At 41.7% G+C, this 21,385-nt stretch overlaps 1 protein-coding gene across 1 annotated transcript in view; it reads right to left on the reverse strand.

Annotated features, from left to right (window-relative positions):
• Positions 1 to 1,590, reverse strand: part of Il33 (interleukin 33) — a 48,171-nt gene extending 46,581 nt beyond the window's left edge. The window contains exon 1 of the mRNA XM_040745706.1: positions 1,286 to 1,590. The gene's annotated coding sequence lies outside the window, so the exon portion shown is untranslated. The remainder of the gene's footprint in view (positions 1 to 1,285) is intronic.
• Between the last annotated feature and the right edge of the window lie 19,795 nt (positions 1,591 to 21,385).

Below are 21,385 nucleotides of genomic sequence, written 5' to 3' on the forward strand. Positions count from 1 at the left end.
TGGCAGCCCCTGAAGAGAAGTCCTCATTTCTTACTGTTTTTAAATTCGCTTCCAGCCCTGTCTCAGCCTGTGCACAAAAGTTAAATTCACCATGGAATTGTTTTCCTTGTAAATGGGAAGCATATACTGTGAATTAGCAGAAATGCAAAGAAGAGGCTGAGGGAGTCAGAAGTTACTTCTCACCGTTGCATAGGAGACCCCAGAACCTCTCCGAGAAGAATGGGGAAAATGTGAAACTCGAGCCAGAGAACCATAGTGCAATCTGTGTGGCGTGCTTAACTGTTTAAGGGAACTCTCTCACTGTGTGACAGGGTTCAGGGGCCCCTAAGACTGAGAAGTTTGGAGTGTAGAACTGTGTATTATCTTCGAGGAAACCAAATGAGGATTATCACGTATTTGAAAGACAAACAGGAAAAGCAGCTGTCCAGGGTGTCGTGCCCAGTGTGGGACTACAGCATCAAGCAAGGACGACTCCAGGAAGCAGGCACAGGTGGGAAGCAAGTGCAGCCCCAGAAGAGGCAGCCAGAAACCGTACTGGCTCCTGGGTGAACACAGTACGGTGGGGGGGGGCGGTAGGCGCTGTGCTCCTTACTAAAACAATCTGAAGGGCATACATGCATCTAGAGCATGTTCTTGTAATAGTAGCTACATTACAGTTACAAAGTAGCAACAGAATAACTGTATAGTTGGGAGTCAACCACAAATTAAAGGATCGCAGCATTAGGAAGGTTGAGGACACTATTTACAGAGAGGCATAGAAAAGACTAAGGAGGAAACATTGTCAGGAGCATAAAGGGCTAGCAACCTGCAGTTTCTTATGTGAATGGTATCAAAACAGATGAGTTTTTAAAACAGTTTTTAGTTCCTTATCCCCCCGCCCCTGCCACCAACACACACACACACACACACACACACACACACACACACACACACACACACTTCTCAGTTTTTCTGTGATCTTCCATTTACTGAGATCCAATTGTAGGCAATTGCTAAGCACAAAAGTAAGAAGTCGAATTATCATCTTGTTTGGTAAAGTTTCACAGTGGAAGGGATGTAAATGCTAACATTGTCTAATCACACAATTTATTAATGATTTTAAAACTCGTCAGAAGGAAAGCCAATGGCATTATGAGTTAGTAGTGGCTATTTCTCACCCACTTCTATTAGCAATGATTTTTTTCCTCAGAAATAAGGGAGGGAGGGGGAGCTCTATAGTTCTTAAGATTTTTTTTCTTTGCAAAACCTGACCAAAAGTTTCACACAATTGTGGGCTCAGTCTTACCTTGGCGATCTTGTCTGGATTTCTCTCTTCAGCAGCTGCAGATTTTCCTCTTTGCAGAGCTCCTGACCTCTTTTTATTACCCAGAATTTGGCAGAGAACCAGATAGTCTTAGAAGGGAGATGTGGGAGGCAGGATTGGGGCCAGTTTTTCTCACTTCTTTTCAAAAAGCTAATAGCATTATTCTTTTCAACAGTATTGTTGACATTCTGTCACCATCTAATATTCAATGATTTCTGCCTCCCCTTCTGCCTTTTCTCTATATGTTGGTGGGGGCAGGGGGAGGGGCAAGGTCTTGCTGTCTATCCTAGACTAGCCTTTAATTCAGGCCCTTCCCAACAGCCCCCAGGGCTGGAACTACAAGGCCACCACACCTGCTCTTCTTCTCTGTCTTGACTGTAAATTTTAATTTTCAGTGATGGATTTCATGTGCCCTCCCCTTCTCCCAGACTCATGCCAGAATTATCTCACATGTAACTCTCCTCCCATCTTCATGTCCTAATTCTTTCTCTGCCCCCACCCTTCACAGTTTGGCTCGTGAATTCCAAACTTGTAAATGAAACCACAAAGCTTTGCCTTCAGCACTGTAACTATTGGTGATTTTTGGTCTTTGTATTACACTTTTTCCACCAGCTGATTTTGAAATCTTAAGATGTCACTTTTTCTTTTAAAATTCCTTTATAATAAAGTCATTCCCTGTTGGGTATCAGAACTATGCAGCTTATCTACAAACAAAAGCTCTCAGAGCTCCATATATCTCAACATAGCTGATCTGCCTCCACACTCTATCCACAGAGCAATTAAGCTAGTAATAATAATGATAACAGAAAGGAAAGCAAACACCAGTGGTTTGAAGAATCGACTCCAGGAAAGAAGAAAAAAAATCCTTCTGGCTACCTAGCTAAGGTGATTATTTCCTAGGATATAAAATTACCATTAAGACAATACAAATCTGTGGTTCCCTCATAGACCAAACAAGCTGGCTTGAAGAAAAAAACATAAAGACACGTTTCTAAGGATAAGTAGTGTTTACCTTCTTGCATGAAAACATCATTGCACAGAGACGGATCTGGAGTTGAAGGAGAGCCACGTTCCTTGCCCTTTCAAAGGGACCCATATACTTTTCCCTCAGCCACTAAGCAGCACCAGGAACAGATCTCTAGTGACAGCCATCCTCGGATGGCAGCTTGCCAGAATGGATGAACTAGGAGGAGTGTGCACTGTATGGTGTCAAGCAGAGGGTGGTATGTTTTAAGAAAGGAACAAGAATGCCAGGTCACAATACCTTCAGTTTTGTGAGGAGATGTGACTGGATGGAGAGAACAGGAAGAGAGAAGCATGATAGATGGGGGACCTTCTCAGAATGCCAAGGCTCCCCACAGAGGAGGAAGAGTACCATTCAGGCCTACGGGTGCCTGTTACAGTCAACTCAAAAGTCGCTGCATTTTGGCTCTGAGTGAACATGGTCTGCTGCTATTTAGCCCTCTTTTCTAAGGGGAGTCTCTTAGAAAAATGAGCATTTCTCTGTAGGCAATCTCATGACATGATTTTTAGTTGTGTTTCCATACTTTATTTTCACCAGTGAGAAACAGAAACCAGATCCAAATGAGACAAAGGACTGTTTTCCCCTTCTCACATTCAAATTTTCCAATCTTTCTGTCCTCCCTTGGGAGAGACTTGATGACAGATCCCATCTCTTTTAGGTAGACCCCAGACAGCACTGTCCCAAAGAAGAGTCTTTGTGTACAACTGGCCAGTTTAGCCAGTCTTAGCAGTTAGACTTTCTGAGAGTCAGAAACATTTTCTAAGATAATTAAAAAAAATAGAGTGTGGCCTGAACTCATATTGTAATAATGGACACAGCCCATCATGACAATCAATAGCTAAGGAGAAGGGCAGAAGAAAAAAAAGAACTTTTTATAAACAAAATTCAACAAAATGTCAAAAGAAATACATTCATGTGGTCCATAAGCCAAAAGACTTTTGGGATTCCATTTTCACTTAACACCACCAAGAAATTAATAGATTTTGTGGGACGGGGAAGAAGCTGATGATTTACTGCACAGATACAAAGTGAAGAAAGAGGGAGAGAGAAAGCCTTTTGGAGAAAACATCTGTCAAGATTATTTTCAGGGACTTGGGGAACAGGTGGGAAGGAGAGAGTCATGATGAGGGGATGGAGGGATGCTTCTGTGATTACAAATGGGTACTGTTCTTGCAGAGGACCCGAGTTGGGTTCCCAGAATCCACATCAGGTGGTTCACAACCAACTGTACTCCAGCTCCAGGGAGGGCATCTATTGCCATCTTCTGGCCTCCTCTAGATCCTGTACTCATGTGGGCTCTCTCTCTCTCTTAAAATTTTTGTTTTTAATGTGTTTGAATTGTGTGTGTGTGTATGAGTGTGTGTGCGTGTTACACACATAGTATGCTGATGGAGACCAGAAGAGGGCATTAGAGCACTGGAAGTGGAGTTATATATAGTCAGAAGTTGACACGTGGGTGCTAAAAATCCAACCAAGGTCCTCCAGAACAGCAGCCAGCCCAGCATCCCGCCCCTTAATTTTTGAAATAAATAAACAAGAACCTTTAAAATACATGAAAAATACTAAAATAAGTTGTGAAACAAGTAAATTAGAGGAGAATTTAATAAAAGTAAATTACTCATCAAAATACCACATATAGCTAAGCATAATGGTGCACGCCTTTAATTTCAGCACTTGGGAGGCAGAGGCAGGTGAATCTTTGTGAGTTCGAGGTCAGACTGGCTTACATACTGAGTTCCAGAACAGCTAGGGCTACATATTGAGACCATGTCTCAGGAGGGAAAGATCAAGCTCTACCCATCATTGGAAGCCTCATGCCTATTCTAGTTACAGTGTAGAAAAAAGACTTTAAGTGAGGTTCCTCATTTATTTCTTTGCTGCTTCAATAAAACACTAATCAAAACAAACAAAGGAGGAAAGGCTCTATTTGGCTTACAAGTTAGAGTCGTCCATCATGGAGGGAAGCCAAGATAGGAACTTGGAGGCAGAGACCATGGAACAGTGGAGCCATGCTGCTTTCTGGATTGCTTCCCATGGCTTGCTCAACCTGCTTTCTTATACAGCCAGGACCACCTGCTTAGGTATGTCACTTCCCACATGATTGGCCTACAAGACAATCTTATAGAGGCCCTTTCTCAAAAAGGTTCCTTCTTTCTTGAAGGTAGCTTATGTCAATAACACTGAATATTTTAGAAAGGATTTCAATTAGAAGGCAATCACAATAGTCTAGAAGTGATGACAAGGACCTATACCAAGGCATTTTTTGTTTGCCGTACATTTTGAAGACAGAATAAGCAGGAATTTTTTTAAATTGGAGGTTAAAGAAGAAAATGGGCCTCATCAAGCTCCAGCAATGCCATGTGGCATAGGATATCGTTGACTGAGATTGGGATCAATAGGTAATGATAACGTTGTGACATAAGGAAAGAGAGTCTGGAGTCCTTTTGCAGACAGCACTGATTTTAAGTCTCTACTAGATACATGTAAGTGGAATGGAGTTTGGCATTTGTGTGGTGTTGTCACTACTCAATGGAAAAACCACAAGGCTTGTTGAAAACGGGTCAGGGAAGAAGCCAAGACTGAAAAGAGCAGAGACATGAAGATCAAACCCTGAAGCATTTCAACATAAGGAATTGGGAAAAGCTGGAAAATCCAGCTGCTAAGGCAAGGAAGAGGCACTAGTGAGATAAGAATAAGGCCAGGAACATGTGGTGTTCTGAAAATTAAGTATTTGTGGGCTTTCAAATTTGTGGAGGAGTAAAACCTCTAAGTATTAAGAGAAATTTGCAGTTAAAAACAATATTTTGTAATTTGTTCTGAGATTTTGAATAGGATGGCTATGGTGCTGAGAGGTTGGGCGGTTACGAAACAATTTTGCCAAAAAGAATGCAGTTCTGGAGGATCTTCAGGTGTCATTAGGGAAAACGGGTTGCTTTGAGAGTGCTGGTCACAGTCAGTGGATCTGAGAGCAAAGAGGAAGTGTGCTGATGCAAGTGGAATGATGGGGGACACCGGGTCAGAATGTTTGGGTAGAGTCTCCACGGATATGTATTCGTTTACTTTTCTCATTGCTATAACAGAATTCTTGCAAGAGGCCACCTAAAGAGAAGTTTATTTTGGCTAACAGTTTCAGACATACAGTCCTTCCTAGCTGGGAAGGCATGGAAGCTGGAGGAGTTCAGCCCATGAGGCCAGGACTGATTCATATCATGGTGGCTCAGGAACAAGAAGGAGTGCACTAGATGTCAGAGCATGATCCATTCCCCTAGGCGGGTACCACAGTCTCCCAGTGTACCAGCTAAGGACTGTGTGCTTAAATATATGACCCGGTGGGAGCATTTCAGATCCAAACCACAAGATGCAATACACTTTTGAGTAAGCGAATGTTAGACCCATCCACTATTTTTAAAAATGGAGACAAGGTACATGGCATCATGCAACATAGGCTATCAATCTGGGTATAGTTTCTGTAAAATTCTGTTTGCTTCTGCATTGCCTAGAGAACTAAGAATGAGGCTGGTAGAGAGGCCATTCAATGTTTGCATTGAAAGACTAGAACAGAACTGGACCAGAGATGTATCTTGGTTGGTGGAATGCATGGCTAGCATGTACACAGCCCTGAGTTCAATCTCCAGAACTACAGAAAACTGGGTATTATGGCACATGCTTGTAATCCCAAGGAAGATAGAGGCAGGATGGCTAGAAATTCAAGGTTACTCTTGTCTATATAGCAAATTTAGTGTCAGGCTGGTCTATGTGAGACCCTGTCTTGAAACAAAAAGCAAGCAGACAAAAAAGAACAGAGAAACCCTCTGAATCGGGTGTCAGTGAGGAGGCCTAGGTAATCTATTGAGCCTTGGGCAGTAGATCAGTACCCATCCGGAGTATACAAATGGACTTTGGACTCCCATCCAACAATGTGAGATGCACTCTCACCCTGAACTCTTGGGGGAGGGTCTAGGCCCTGACCTGGATGAAATGACAGACTATGGACATCCTCATGGAGGGCCTCACCCTCCCTAGGGAAATGAGGGGATAATGGGGGGAGTTGGGGGGAAGGGCACGGGAGGAGGGGAGGGAAAGGGAGAGGGACCTGGAACTGACTTGTGAAGCAACCTTGTTTCTAATCTAAATTTAAACTTAAAAATAAAAAAAAAACTGAAAAAAAGAACAGAGAAGAATAGGATAGTTTTCTGAATCTTGAAAAGTTGACCAGGAATATATAAGATTCTGGGCAAGCCTGAATACCACTGACATTTAGTCATCTTACATGTAAAGGGAGATCAACATACTTTTGCCTTTTTCTTGAGATGGATTCAACTGCTCTGGTGCAAGTACTGAATAAATAGAGAATTTTATTCAACTGGGATGATATTTAGAAGACAAGAATAATACGACAAAATAGAAGCGAAGGAGGATTGAAGGTGCTTGCAAAGAAATGAAAAAGACTGAGCATGGAAAGTCAAGTAGGTCTGAGGGAAAATACAGTAGTTCAAGAAATGCACAGTTCTAACTGAGGTTGTTAGATTAAGGACCCATGTGATAATAAAATATTTAGTGTTTATTAAAATAGTTATGATAACATTGGAGGTGAAGATAAAGTCTTTAAAGCAGGTATCCCAATCTTTAATGATGACAAAGGACCAGTCAAGATGATGATACATGATTGAAATAAAAGGTGACAGAACAATAGGCTTCGTAGTCTAATGAAATAGGTCTCGTTTGTGTCAATGACTTCTATTCTCAAGTTTTTCACTTAAAAACAAGAAAGTCTGTGTTAGTACAGAATTTATCACTGTCTTCATATTTTAGCTGACCTCTTCTAGAATTCATTTAGCTTTACTATGTCTTTAAAATTTTTGCATTGGGACTCCTGTAATGGCATCCCCTGTGAAGCAGCTGAAAGTGGTGAAAAAAATTAATGAAAATTGTTCTAGGGGCATCCAGCAAATGATGGAAAGTGTATTCAAGAAATCTTTTAAAATAATTTCGTTTTTAACAGATGCATGAAAAATTCATGTAATGGACAATGTGGTACTTTGATATATCTATGTGTTCTGTATGTTCAAGACATGTTAAGCCTGTTTATCTTCTCAAATATTTGTCATTTCGCTGTGGTGAAGATTTTTCAACATTCTTTCTTCTGGCCTTTGGACTGTACAGGAAATGGTTGTTATCTACAGTCATCGTACTATGCACTAGCATGCCCTAACTGCTTGTTTCTATCCAATTGTAATGTAGTAAGAGAGTCACCTTTGCCCATTTCTCTCCCACTGCTCTCCTTGGTCTCTGGAGATGCCACGTGTGAGTGTGGTCATGACTATGCAGTGCTTGTCTTTCTATGGCTAGTTTATTTCACTCAACACAATGATCTTCGGTTTCACCTACATTGTCACAAATTCCAAGATTTCATTATTTGGGCGATTGAATAGAATTCTGCTATGAGATTATAACATGTTTTTTAAGGAGAAAATGTTGTATGAAGCTGCTTATGTATAAAAATGAGGGGACAGGAAGAGGAGGATTAGGGGAGAGGGGGAGGGAACATTGAGAGAGACAGCTAGAATTGAGGGACATTTGAAAAGGGGTATGGAAACCTAGTGCAGTGTAAACTTCCTAAAACATTTGAAAGGAATCCTAATGAAGTCTCCAAAGAATTCGGGAGACAGAGTTCTAACTGACCATCTCTTGTTACCAAATGAAGCTTCCAGTAATAGGACTGGGTTATGTCTAATTGAGTTGTTGGCCAAAGGAGTCCCATGGAAATCCCCAAACAACCAGGCTTGCTGGTTGCTCTCTATAAACTGACAGCAAGGTCCTGTTAAAAAAAAAGAAGTCATAATAATAATTTTAAAATACCAACCAGGCAGTGGTGGCATATACCTTTAATCCCAACACTTGGAAGGCAGAGGCAGGGGAATCTCTGAGTTTGAGGCCAGCCTGGTCTATAGAGTGAGGTCCAGAACAGCCTGGGCTCTTACACACAAAAAAATTTAATGATTATTTTATGTGTATGAGTGTTTTGCCTGTATGTATTTATGTGCATCACATGTGTGCCTTCTGCCTGTCGAGGCCAGAAGAGGGAATCAGAGTCTTTGGAACTGAAGTTACAGACAATTATCATCCAAACTGAACCCGGGTCCTTTGTGGGAGGAGCAAGTATTCTTACCATCTCTCCAGCCCATACTCCACATTTTAAAATCATTTATCATCAATCCTTAAGTTCCTTCCATTGCTGTTGCATTGCAATGACCAGTTCCTGTGTGTGCCCAGTAGCAGGATTGCTAGATCATATGGAATTCTTTTTCTTTTTAGCCAGAGATTCAGATTTATTTATATCACTGCCTAAACATGTGACCTACATTATCTTTAAAATAGCACAATCCATGAAAAAGGATTGTTTAAACTCTGTATTTCCCTTTTCTTTTGTCTATTCTAATGTCTTTGTTGCACCAGTTATTCTCTTCAAGAGTCTGAAACGAGAAAAAGCATACCGACATCCAATGTTTACTTTTTTAACTGCTACATGAAGACAAAATTGTTTGTAATAGTGAGATGTGATATTTTGAAGTATATTATTTTAAATAATGCTAAAGTAAAATCAAGAAGATATTCAAATTCCTAGGCCATGTAGCATTTCTTCCATGGAATATGGTATTGGCAATCCTGGGTCATCCCTTAAACACCAGTGACCTTTCTTCTGTGTTCCTTTGTCCTCTCCCTAGAACAACATCCCTTAAACCATTTTGCCTTGTAATGACATCTGTCATAGTACTGTAGCTCACTAGGTCATACTCAACAAGGACTGTTGCAAAGAACTTGTGAACCTGACATGAAAATATAGTACAGGCTAGTTGCCAAACAACACTATTATTAGTCAAATCTCTATGTTCAGCAAACCTTTACATTAAAGATTTGAGATGCTCAGAACAGCGGAGGTTGGCTGGCTACTACATTAAAAATGGGGCCCAAACCATGGCCAGTGTTACCACTGAAGGCCTTGTGGATGGGTGTCCTGCAGCAGAGGGCCAGCCTGATGCTTGTGGTCTGTACTGCCACCAGAGACCACACTGAGGTCTGTTGCTCGTGCTGACACTGGAGACCATGTGGACGTCTGTGATCCATGCTGTCTCCAGAAACCATGTGGGAGTCCATGATCCCTGTAAAGGGCAAGGAAGCCATGTTTGCAGTGGTATCCATGACTGCAGACTCATGGGGACATTAGAAAGCTTCTGTGAAAACTCCTACCCTCCCCCCCAAAAAAACCTAGTAACAGCCTAGACAGAAATCCATCAAAGAGAACTCTTAAAAATTGTGCTAAGGGTGCTGAAGGACGTATAGCTCTTCACAGTTGAGGGCTTCTGCTGGGGAGTGGAGATGGGGAATGACTAAGTTTTCTTTAAGGGGCTGAGCACTGGGAGTTTGAGCATTGCTCCAGTGAGTTATACAGGCAACACAAATTGGGCATTTTTTCCTTTTCCGGAGTGGGGGAGTCACAAGGTTAGGGACAAACTTGGGAGGACTAGGAAGTAAGGGTGATTAGGATGCATGATGTGAAACTCTCAAATAATCAATAAAAATATTATGGTGGAAAATGAAACAAGAGGGGACATAAAAAGAAAGATGTGCACTTACATCTTTACACTTGATCTTAGCCAAAAGGCCGAGAAGCGATGTGCACTTACATCTTTAGCGCTGAGCATCTCTCCAACCGCCGGCTCTGCGCTTGCATCTTAAGCTTGTTGATTGATCATTTCCATCTGCTTAGCATGTTTTGTCCATGTGAACTGAAATGTGCATCCAAAGGGAATACACATTTATTGTTTCAAAGCCAGAGCAATTGAGTTTCTTTCCCGTAGCACTGGTTCACATTGTAGCTGAAGGAAACGGACATCACGTGCTAGGCACCACGTGTGTGAGATGCTGATGACACTGTGGATGCTGGCAGCCTTCACTGAGTCATCTTACCATTCTTAAAGTGGAATTGACTCAGTTAGCCTCTTCCTTTCCTGGAAGTGCATAGCCTCCCAACCTAGGCCAGCTGCTGACAGAAAGTCTGTGTCATCCCTGTCCCCAACACAGAAGAGCATTCTTCTGCCCTGCAACAGCAATTTGTCTCAGGATAACAAAAGGACCATTCTCTTTCCCTATTGATTTCTGGAAGAAAAAAAAACTCCCCCAAACCATCTACACATTTAAAAATTTTCTTTATTCTTCAGCATTTCATACATATTTTACTTAAGATGACCTAAAATACTCCATTTTCCTCCCCTATCTCTACCCATACCCCAACCCCATCCTAACTTAATATCCTTTTTAAAAATACAAACTACAAAGACGTATTGCTGCCTATGTGAGCCTGGGGATGAGGTTACCCTGGAATTTTGGCTGGCTCTCATCACTATTTTTGGCTGGACTGTGAGATAGAGGCCTCCACATGGGTTTTCTTACAGCTCTTCCTTTGGCTTCGCCCTCCCTTCCACCTCCTGGTTTGCCCCATACCCCTTCACCCCTCCCTGCTTGATCTGTCTTCCCAGACCATTCTACATCTCTGCTTCTGGTTTACTGCTCCTCATCCTTAACATGGATGCCGCGCACCCCCAGGCTCCGTTACAGTCTCCTGGCTTCCACATGTGCTCCAAATTAAACACGAAGCAAAAAATTAGAGCCAGGACCCTCACATGAGAGGGAACATGCAGAATGTGTCTCTCTGGGCTTGCCTTGCCTCATTCAGTCTCTTGCCTTTTCAGATCCAGCCATTTACTGCAAATTTCATGATTCCCGGTCTTTTTACAGCCAAATGATACGCCATTGTATATGTGTAGCTCTGTTTTCTTATTCAGGCATCGGTTGATAGACATCCATTGTGGACTGTAAATTAAAACTGCTTTAAGATTCCATCTCACCACAGCAGGAATGACCACCATCAGCAGGATTACAAATGCCAGAAAATGGTATAAAGAACTCATATACTGTTGGTGGAGTATGAACTAGTCCAGCAACTTTGGGAATCGGTTTGGAGGTTTCTCAAAAAAGTAAACACAGAACTATCATATGGCTACACCATTCCTGGGCTTTTATCCTATTACAGAGACACACCAGTGTTTATTGCTGCTGTGTTTACAATAGATAGGAAATGGAACTGATTTCAATGTCTATCAACAGATGAATGGATAAGAAAACAGTGCTACATGTATACAATGCTTATCTTGTAGTTGTAAAAAAAAAAGAAATTTGCATATAAATGGCTGGATCTGGAAAGAAAAGAGACTTAATGAGCCAAGGCAAGGCAAGCCCAGAAATCAGTTCCATTTCCTAGCTATTGTGAACACAACAGCAATAAACACTATGTGGCATGCCAAAAAATGAATGCCCACAATAAGAAAAAGAGCCAGTAATAAAAGTTGCCTATGAGAGGGTCTAACAGACTCAACATCAAAGGAATTCCAAGATGCTATTACAAGTTTGATCATGTGCCTACATGCACCATGCACACACACATTATTAAAAACAAAATCAAATCTTGGGGATGAAGAGACGGATCAGTAGTTAAAAGTGCTTATGCTCTTCCAGAGGACTCAGTTGTAATTCCCAGCATGCACATGGTGACTCATAGTCACCTGGAACCCATTTCAGGGAATTTGACGCTGACTCTGGCCTCCATAGGTACTGCATGCACACAAGTGTCCACTGAGGCCAGAAGAGAGACATGGATCCTCTAGAATTATTGAGAGTTGTAAACTATCCGGTATAGGCACAGTAATCACTCTTAACCACTAAGCTGTCTCTCTGGCCCCTTGATCATACTTTTTTAATTTTTTTTATTTAAATTAGAAACAAGCTTGCTTCACATGTCAATCCCAACTCTCCTCCCTCCCCTTCTCCCCCACCCTCCACTAATCCTCCAAACCCCCATCCAATCCCCACTTGACTCTCCAGGGAGGGTCAGGCCCTTCATGGGGTATCTCCAACGTCTGACATTTCATCCAGGCCAGGGCCTAGGCCCTCCCCAATGTGTTCACACTGAGAAAGCATCCCTCCATGTGGAATGGGCTCCCAAAGTCCATTCAGATGCCAGGGATAAATGCTGATCTAGTACCCGAGGCCTCCTCACTGACCCCCACGTTCAGGGCTTCTGGATCAGTCCCATGCTTCTTGGGATTCTTCTTATGTTGAGTCCATATAGCTCTCCCCATAGGCAGCTTTAGTTGCTTGCTCTTCTTCGTGCATGTGGACATTCATTCTTTAAAAAAAGTAAATAGCCAGCTGGAGGTCACCCATGCCTTTAATTCCAGCGCTTCGGAGGTCGAGGCAGGTGGATCTCTGTTACTTCGAGACCAGCCTGGTCTACAAGGTGAGTTCTAAGATAGCCAAGGCTGCACAGAGAAACCCTGTCTTGCAAAACCAAAAATGAATAAATAGATAAATAAAATCTTAAAACATATGTGCCCAAAATCTAAAATAATGATTAAAGAAGACTTTTTTTAATGGTTGATGGCATTGTCCTGTGAAACAGAAGATCAACAAAGAGATGAAAACCAGAAATTCTAGAGGTGAAAACTGTAATACCTGAAGTGGGAAACTGGTTGGAAGGACTCAGTAGGTTTGAATGTGCAGAAGAAAAGCAGAAGCAAAAGGATATTGATAGAGATCATGCTATCTGAAAAAAAGGAAGAAAAAAGTAAAGAAAAAAGGCAGATGTCCAGGGTACATCAGTATATTTATAAATATATACAAAAATATAGTCTAAAGAGCAAAGGGAAATATTCAAAGAATTATTGGTCAAATATTCCCCAAATTGAAAATCTATGTGTCCAGGTGGGATAAAGGCAAAGACACACACAATGCATCAGTAAAAAAAAATCTCAAAAGCCAATACAAAGAAAAAACATTGAAAAGCATAACAGAAAAACCCTGCTTGCATGCAGTGGGTAACCAATGGTCTTAAGACCAGAAACAGTAGACTCGAGAAGGGAACTGAAGAACATTCTGGGAATGACAAGTAAGCAAATTACTAAGCAAGAAATTTATGTTCAGCAAAATATATTACACAAAACACAGTTTTCTGGTGCTGAGGAGGTGCCTTAGGGGTAAAAGACCTACTGCACAAGCATATGTTCAGACCTCAATTACCTATGGAAACACTGGCTATGGTGGATCACACCTGCAATCCCAGCACTAGGGAGTCCTCAGAGCTTGTTGGTCAGCCAGTGGAGCCCAAATGGTGAGCCCATATATAGTGAAAGACAGTTTCTCAGAAAGTAAGGTACAGAAATATAGAAGAAGACAGCTGATGGTAAACTCCGGCTACACACACACACACACACACACACACACACACACTCACAGACATACACACACAGACACACACACACACAGAGACATACAAACACATACACACACAGACACACACACAGACAACAGCCTCTGACTTACAGACACACACACACACACACACACACGTTTCTCAAAGAAAACATAGATATGGTCACGAAATACATGTAAGAATTCAGCATCACTATCCATCAGGAACTGTAAACCACAGTGAAATGCCTAAAGCAAACCAGGATAATAATAATAATAAAACCAGAGAAGCCACAGTAATGGGTGTTAGAGAGGATGTGGGAAGCTGGAAATTTGAGATACATTGCAGATGTGAAACTTCTTATATGCCTCTGGTCTAAACCAGAGTCAGACATGATTCCTACCTTGGGTCCCTAGCTTCCACAGAAACATTTTGTTTTAGACAGATCACCGCCCTAGAATGTGATGTGTTGCCCGTGCTGGCCTTGACCTTGCCATGACCACTGCCTCTGTCTCCTGAGTGCTGGGGTTACAGGCATGTACCACCATGACTGGCTCAATTTTTAATTTTGGGGGAGAACCTCCATACTGTTTCCCATAATGGATATATTAAGTTGTACTCCCACAAACAGTTTACAAAGATCACCATCATGGCTACTGGTGGAAATGTAAATGGGGTAGCTACTGTGGAAATCATTCTGGAAGTTCACCAAAAGATTAAAACGTCTCCAACAGAGAGGAGGAACTGTATGCCTAAGTATACAGTGGAGAAAAATAAAGACATGTATTCGTGAAAAGAGTATTATGAGTGGTTGCAACACCATTCATAATGGCAGAAGGAGAGATTTGAAAGTCCATTGACTGGAGTATCATTTGACAGTAAAAAGGAATGAAGTCCTGGTATGTACGATAACATGAATAACTCAAAAAACACTGTTAAGTTAGGGTTATGCATGGTGTGTTGTCTAATTCCGCTTGTATGAAAGACCCAGAATCTCCAGATCTTTAGGCAGACAGAAATAGATGTATAGTCCTTAAGGTCTGAACTGGGGTAAGGGAAAGAATGAGAGTGATGGTAGATGATGTGGAATTTCATATGAGATCATGAAAATGTAAAAATGATGGTGGTGATGGCTGTACAACTGTGAACCTGCTTTAAAATATTGACTTGTATGTCTTTACACAGGCAAATTATGTGCACATAAATTGTATTTTCATGGAAGCTGATAGTTTTTCACTAATGACTGGAACAATTGTAGCAACCATTATCAAAGCCCGATTTCTCACATGAAAAGTCATTGCTGTGTCTGTGACTTCATTCCCTTCACTGTCATGCTGATTTTCAAGTTATCCCAAAATAAGTATTTTCCATTTATATAAGATGAAAACATTTGCTTTTAGTACTTTTGCTATGTTTGATGAAATTTAGAGTACTTATTGCAACTTATTTTTAAGGCAGAACAAAGATTGCTTCTCAGATCTGCATAGAACACTGTATTTTAACAGCTTTTATTCCTGTTGTTATGTGTTTTGGAAAAAGTGGAAGAATATTGGCCTGGATATTCAGAGACTTACTTTCAAGTCAGGAGTAGTGGCCCCTGCCTGCCGCATTCAAATGACAGAGGCAGTAGATTGTCAGTTCAAGGCCAGTTTGAGCTACATTAATTTCCCCTCTATCTAACTTTCTATTTCTGAGAGTTTTCTGTTTAAGAATCTATTTATATCATGACCTAGTTTGTTGTTGTTTTGTTGCATCTTAGTTCTTAGGATAAGATCGACTGACATGAAATCTCAGGAATCTATGTTCATCAATCCAAACCATAGTCTAGCAAGTGCCATGTGAAGGTAATACAGAAAACTAAAATGCCTAGGATACCCACTGAATGTGAGGCACTTTTCATATGTCATATCATTATTGCATAGCTTTATGTCATTTCATCTACATAATGGCCCTATGAGGTAAACTGAGGCTAAGCTAAGTTTCTTGCCCAAGATAACAGTGTGAATAGATAACAAGCTAAGGCTGTCTGGTTGCCTTTCTGTGGCTGCTGCCGACGTTAAACAGTGTGGTTGCTGTCTTCTAAGCTCAAAGTCTGCATGTTTCTGGGGGCTGTAAGCAATTGGCATTCCTCTCCATGAACTCTCCACCCCTGATTCCACCCACAGCTCCTCTCTTCTTCCATTCTTCTCATCTTTCCCCAACCCAGCCTTTGACAAAATCTAGCTGCAACTGCAAGGAAGCTAGGAAACTCCTTGGCAGATCTTTCAGCACCTACCCTCAGGAAGTAGCATCACAGCATTGAGGCTTGTCACCCTCTTGGTTTTACAAACCTCTTTTGTGCAAACTATGTGGCAATTCAGTGTTCTGGGGCTGAGAGGTTTGGAGATGTCTCCTGACTTCAGGAGAAAGGGGATTTATTGGAAAGACGCCGGCTGACTCACACTAATACCGGAAACCGATAGAAAGCAGTTTATGAAACAGCAGGATCTGAGACTGAGAAGTGGTCAAGTTGAGACTGTAGAGCACGTCTGTTCAACGGAAGTCACCATGATCACTTTTCCTTCTTTAGATTTTAAAAGATTCAAAGCCCAAAGGAAGAGAACTAAAGTGGTCAGCCTTGGAGGGCAGCCCCTTCTCTAGAAAAGGCAAATTTTCAAGTCAATGCAGGAATTCTGTCACTTAAAGATATGAAACTAGTTCCTGGGCAGAAACAAACAAACAACAACAACAACAACAAATAGATACCAGCAAAACCAAATAGCCCCATGGACCCTCTCGCCTATTTGGTATCTTTTCTCCCTTGACTTGAGTCCATTTCGTATTCCTCTAGGATAAAGGGATCCACCCTCCCTTGATGGGTGCAGGGTCATCTTCTTTTCCTACCTGGTATCCTGGAGCTTGGTGAGTCATCTTATACATACTGCCTAGGAACCATTTTCCCTTCAACACCTCTTCTAAGCCCCAGGGCAGGAATTAAGGTTTGAATGTGAAATGTCACTTTGGTTTCTGTGTCTGAATACTTGCTCACCAACTGGCAGTGCTGTTTTGGGAAGCTGTGGAACTCTGGGAACTCAGAGATGGACACTGGCAAGTATGAGCCACTAGAAGTTGGCCTTGAGACCTATATCGCAGCCTTGCTCCAGGTCCCATTCTCATCGACTTCTCTGATACTGGGATATGGGAAACCCCAGCCATCCACCAAGCCATAAACACTGTCATAGTGGGCTAAATCCCTTGTATTGGGAGCCCAAATAAACCCCTCCTACACTAAGGTGCCTTTGTCAGGCAATTTGTCACAGCAGCTGAAAAAATAAATAAAGCAACTAATACACCAGGTTTCTGTGCACACATTGAACCAAGTGTTGATTTAACTTGGAACTTTTGGAGAGGAGGAGTTCAAGTTTCATTTGAATGTAGACAGAGTTTTAATGAACTTTGAACTTTCAAATCTGATGAAGATTTCTATCTTCTGTGGTCCCTGTGGATCTACAGCAGTCATGTTTATTGTTGTTGTTGTTTTGAATGGATGAGTTTATTAAGTATACAGCAGGCAGGAGTAAAAAGACTAACAGTAAGCAGCAGATTTGGCATGCCTCTGGGACAAAACAGCCAGCTGGAGCCTGGTCACCAAAGAGAGTCCTGGGCAGAAAGTCTTTTCCTGAGTGAGTATTTCAGTTAACCACTAGTATTTCAAAAAACCCAGGTGTTTTCCTATCTCAGCCTAAACTGGAGCTGAGCTCTTGTTTGGAGAAGGTACCCTGGAATGATTTCCCTGTATGAGAACTCAGTGTTTTAACTCAAAGGACTCTCTCTTGGACTGTCTCTCTGTCTCTCTTTCTCTCTATCTCTCTCTCTGTCTCTTTCTGTCTCTCTCTCTGTCTGTCTCTGTCTGTCTCTGTCTCTCTGTTTCTCTCTCTGTCTCTGTCTCTCTGTCTCTGTCTTTGTCTCTGTCCCTCTCTGTCTCTCTCTCTCTGTCTCTCTCTCTCTCTCTCTCTCTCTCTCTCTCTCTCTTTAAGCCATAATACTTTTTTACTCTTGGGCTGTTTTATTGTTCCCTTTAAACCATACTTTGGGGACCAGCCCATCCCTGAACAAGACCTCAGGGAGGACACTCTAAGACAAACATGCTGAAGTGTGTGTGTGTGTTGTGTGTGTGTAGTGGTGGTGGTGGTGTTGGGAGTTCATCTCCAGAGTCCTCGCAATGAGCTCTAACAGCACATCCATTGACAGATACAGCGGGAGTTACACTCAGCATCCCAAGGGAAAATAGTGATGGTGTTTTCTTGTTCTGTCTACAACTTTCTTTCTCTCAAGGAATGTTTTCTGGCTTATTTTGCCCTACTGGTTGACCTAATCTCCATATTAAATACCCATGACTACCATTTATTATGAATGTTTGTTTGGCAGATTTATACATGTTATTTTATTTAATTTGCACCAAAACCCCAATAAAATTCTCACCGCAAAGATAGCACAATCCAGCTAGGCAGTGGTGGTGCAGACCTTTAATCCCAGCACTCCAGAGGCATAGGAAGGTGGATCTTTGTGAGTTCAAGGCCAGCCTGGGCTATAGAGTAAGTTCCAGGACATCCATGGATACACAGAGAAACCCTGTCTTGAAAAACTAAAAGAAAATGAAAAAGAAAAAGAAAAAAAGATAGCAAGTTTAGGGTCAGCAAAGCTAAATGGCTGATTCAAGGTGATATATTCGGTTAACACTAACATTCACATTTGAGTCAGAATCAGGAAATGGAAGAAAGATTGTAAAGTCCATCCATGATTCTTGAAAGGTCTTCATTTCAGAGAGCACTTTAGACAGAAGGGATGTGGTGACATAAACAGAATTGGAGGAGCAGGGAAGCTTTAGTTTGTGCATTTTAGGTATATCATATTATTTAATACTGACACTTGCAATAAAAAATATTTTGACAACATAAAATACCTTGGGGTAACGCTAACCAAACAAGTGAAAGACCTGTATCACAAGAACTTTGAGTCTTTAAAGAAAGAAATGAAAGAAGCCCTCAGAAAATGGAAAGATCTCCCATGCTCTTGGATAGGTAGGATCAACATAGTAAAAATGGCAATCTTGCCAAAAGCAATCTACAGATTCAATGCAATCCCCATTAAAATACCAGCACAATTCTTCACAGACCTTGAAAGAACAATAATCAACTTTATATGGAAAAACAAAAGACCCAGGATAGCCAAAACAACCTTATTCAACAAAGCAACATCTGTAGGCATCACCTTCCCTGACTTCAAGCTCTATTAAAGAGCTGCAGTCCTGAAAACAGCTTAGTATTGGCACAAAAATATACAGGTAGACCAATGGAATTGAATTGAACACCCAGATATTAACCTATAACGTATGAACATCTGATCTTCAACAAAGAAGCTAAAAATATACAATGGAAAAAAGAAAGCATCTTCAGCAAATGGTGCTGGTGTAACTGGATGCTGGCATGTAGAAGAATGCAGATAGATCCATGTCTATCGCCATGCACAAAACTTAAGTCTGAATGGATCAAAGACCTCAACATAAATCCAGCCACATTGAACCTCTTAGAAGAGAAAGTGGGAGGTGCCCTTGAACGAATTGATACAGTAGATCGCTTCCTGAACATAACACCAGTAGCACAGACACTGAGGTCAACAATTAATACATGGGACCTCCTGAAACTGAGAAGCTTCTGTAAGGCAAAAGACACAGTCAACAAGACAAAATGACAGCTCACAGAATGGAAAAAGATTTTTACTAACCCCACATTTGACAGAGGGCTGATCTCTAAAATTTACAAAGAACTCAAGAAGCAAGTCTCCAAAACACCAAAGGATCCAATGAAAAAGTGGGCTGTAGAACTAAATAGAGAATTCTCAATAGAGGAGTCTAAAGTGGCTGAGAGACACTTAAGAAAGTACTTAATATCCCTAGCCATCAGAGGAAGGCAAATCAAAACAACTCTGAGATTCCATCTCACTCCCCTCAAAATGGCTAAAATAAAAAACACCAATGATAGTTTATGCTGGAGAGGATGTGGAGAAAAGGGAACACTCCTCCACTGCTGGTGGGAGTGCCAACTAGTACAACCACTTTGGAAATCAATATGGAAACTCCTCAGGAAAATGGTAATCAGCCTACCACAAGATCCAGCAATTCCACTCTTAAGCATATACCCAAAAGATGCATATTCATACAACAAGCATGTCTGTTCCACTATATTCATAGTAGCATTATTTGTAGTAGCTAGAACCTGGAAGCAACCTAGATGCCCCTCAACTGAAAAGTGGATAGAGAAAATGTGGTACATTTACACAATGGAGTACTATTCAGCAGAAAAAAAAACCAATGGAATCTTGAAATTTGCAGGCAAATGGACGGTAACCCCGTCACAAAGAGACAAACACCATATGTACTCACTCATATATGGATTTTAGACATGGATCAGGGGAGTGCCAGCCTACAATCCCACTGCCTGAGAGTCTTGGAAACAGAAGCTTCAACAAATGACTGATGGAAGCAGAGGCAGACACCCACAGCTAAACACTGAGTTGAACTCAATGAACCCAGTGACAGAGAGGCAGGACTGATGAGCAAAGGGGTCAAGACCGGGCTTGTTTAACCCACAGAAACAGCTGACCTGAACAACGGGAAGCTCTTGAACACCAGACTGATGGTTGGGAATCCAGCATGGGACTGATCCAGACCCCTGAATGTGGGAGTCAGTGAGGAGGCCTAGGCAATCTATTGGGGCCTTGGGTAGTAGATCAGTATTTATCCCTGGCATACAAATAGACTTTGGGTGCCCATCCCACAATGAGAGATGCTCTCTCAGCCTGGACTCTTGGGAGAGGGCATAGGCCCTGCCCTGGATAAAATGACAGACTATGAACACCCCCCCCCATGAAGGGCCTCATCCTCCCTGAGGAAAGGAGTTAGGATTTGGGGAGAGGGATGGGGATTTGGTGGGAGGGTGTGGGAGGAAGGGAGGGAGACAGAGAAAGGACTGGGATTGACATGTGAAGCAACCTTATTTCTAATTTAAATTTAAATATAAAAAAGACAAAAAAATAGTTTGAAAGATAGCTCCAAAAACTGAATGTACTTTTTGCTTCCTTCCTTCCTTCCTTTTTCTTTCTTTTTATCCTTTCCCTTCTTGCATTTTGTTTTTGGTCCTGGCCTTAGTAGGCACGTTGACTGACTAGGAAAAGGACTGCAGTTCAGATCTGTAGACGTACGTAAATGGCATGTGAATATGAAGACTTCCTTGTAATTCCCACCTCCCAAAGCAAAACGCTGGGGTGAGACGGTCAGCAAGACTCACCGTATCAATCAATTTCTGGGTCGGGCTGAGAGGCTCTGTCTGTAAGTTTCAGGAGGAGCAGCAGTTATCCAGATATCAACCTGTCTACATACTGAAGTACACACACATACAACAACTTCTGCCCCAATGTATGTGCGAGCTCATGTACCGGCACACCACAAACACGTGTAAACAGAAAGCATCTACTTACAAAGCCCTCTGAAAAGTCAGTTGTACTATTGAAGGCATCTTCACAAACTTGAGGAGTCTGTGTCTAAGTGAAAGCAGCTGTGCTCATCTCTCCCTTGAAATGGTCACATTCCAGGAATGATGAGTTCTTCATGAGGATTTTGATCAGCTGTGACAAAAAATTATTTTTTGAGCTCCCAAAGTATTTCTCCTAAATAGCAATGTGAACTCCCTGGCCTTTATCCCATAGATAAGAGGAA

The sequence above is a fragment of the Mesocricetus auratus genome, unplaced genomic scaffold (genome assembly GCF_017639785.1).
Source record: "Mesocricetus auratus isolate SY011 unplaced genomic scaffold, BCM_Maur_2.0 Super-Scaffold_4256, whole genome shotgun sequence".
NCBI classification, from domain to species: Eukaryota; Metazoa; Chordata; class Mammalia; order Rodentia; family Cricetidae; genus Mesocricetus; species Mesocricetus auratus.